Below are 1,621 nucleotides of genomic sequence, written 5' to 3' on the forward strand. Positions count from 1 at the left end.
AATGCTACCTACTAGTATATGGAAGTTAAGTAACTCAGCATACCAACTCAAACCCATAGTGCCGAAAAAACACTAGGTAAAGACATTTGTTGCTTGTAAGCACAGTGTTTACCTTATTTGCTGACAAATCAGCAATTGAAGGCTTGCTGTTTATATGTCACCCATGCTAACAATATATCGTGCACATTCTTGTGCCAATGTCAATCTTGGTAATGTCCTGGAGCACAATTTTCAGTGGTTAGAGTCACCAGAGACCCATACTGTCTGTCCAGCTCCAAAGGAAACGCCAACATTTCGGTTCCTGCATCAGGTTTCAGGTTTTAGCAACAGGCGTCAGACCTAGGCGTTAACTGCGCCTTTGATAGACGATAACGACTGATGCCGAAAATGCAATTGGAGGAACGGATTACCTTTTAGCTCACTAGCGGCCTGTGCATCACCAGAGACGTGACACGCGCTGGTGGAGGCGTAGTGTTTATTTACACTTAACCCACACAGCTCGTACCGTTCCCTGGTCTTCCGTTACGCACGTGAGGCATCTACAGATTAATCATCAAATAAAGATTGCCCAAGGGAGATTGCTGGCGAAACAGACGTGCCTGCCTGTCGCTTTTGTCATGTGTTCCATGCAAAATGGGATGGGAACGGCATTGCCACAAAATGGTGCTTCAGCCACGTGTGGCTCACGAATGAATTCCATTTTTCGCGCATGATCCACTTCCACCGACTTTACCGGTGTTTCACCCATATAAATTGGTAAGCATCTAGATGCACGCGACAACCTATGGATTCTCGTGGGTAGCTTTGAACCGCGCGTATGACGATGGCACTACATGATATATGGTGGTCAGCTTGACACATGTGGTTACGCGCCAGCATGGTCGCCAAGGTGACCGTTTGGAGCCGGTACCAATGGTGTGTGCACACCTTGTGTGTGCGCGTAGGGCCCTGTTGTTTTTTCACATGGGGAAAGTTGTAGCGCCATGGTGCCATTGGCGCCGTCTCCGTCGTCGAAGGCGATTTCCATCTTCATGCGCCACTGTAGGGCTTACTGGGCGATGCTGACGAATTCGGAATGTGTACTGAACTGAAACTTCCTGGGGATAGACGTTGTTGCTCAGAGCCAGCTTAATACTATGGTGTCAATATGAGACTGTTGTTCAACTCCTGGCGGACCCATTGCTACAACAGCGCATTGCGCAGATGAGTCCACCCATTTTCTAATTGACTTCCCCCGTTTCAGCGTGAGTGCATCTCCATCCATGTGGGCCAGGCGGGCGTCCAGATGGGCAACGCCTGCTGGGAGCTGTACTGTCTGGAGCACGGCATCCAGCCGGACGGCCAGATGCCCTCCGACAAGACGGTCGGCGGCGGCGACGACAGCTTCAACACGTTCTTCGCCGAGACTGGCTCCGGCAAGCACGTGCCGCGCGCCGTGTTCGTCGACCTCGAGCCGTCCGTCATCGGTACGTGAAGGCCGCCAGGCGTCTACGAACGCTGCGTCGTGTTTAACCAGTGCTTCAGCGTGTTTCTTGTCACAGTGACGTAAGTTGTGTGATTCACCGACTTATGAGTGTGCGTCTGTCGTGAATGTGCACATTTTTAGCCAAACGCACAACAG

General features: G+C 51.0%; 1 pseudogene; it reads left to right on the forward strand.

The window, feature by feature from the left end:
- Positions 1–840: 840 nt before the first annotated feature.
- The window catches only part of LOC119100759 (tubulin alpha-1 chain-like), a 4,629-nt pseudogene continuing 3,848 nt past the window's right edge, over positions 841–1,621 (forward strand).

The sequence above is a fragment of the Pollicipes pollicipes genome, unplaced genomic scaffold, assembly GCF_011947565.3.
Source record: "Pollicipes pollicipes isolate AB1234 unplaced genomic scaffold, Ppol_2.1 Scaffold_4881;HRSCAF=5763_pilon_pilon_pilon, whole genome shotgun sequence".
NCBI lineage: Eukaryota > Metazoa > Arthropoda > Thecostraca > Pollicipedomorpha > Pollicipedidae > Pollicipes > Pollicipes pollicipes.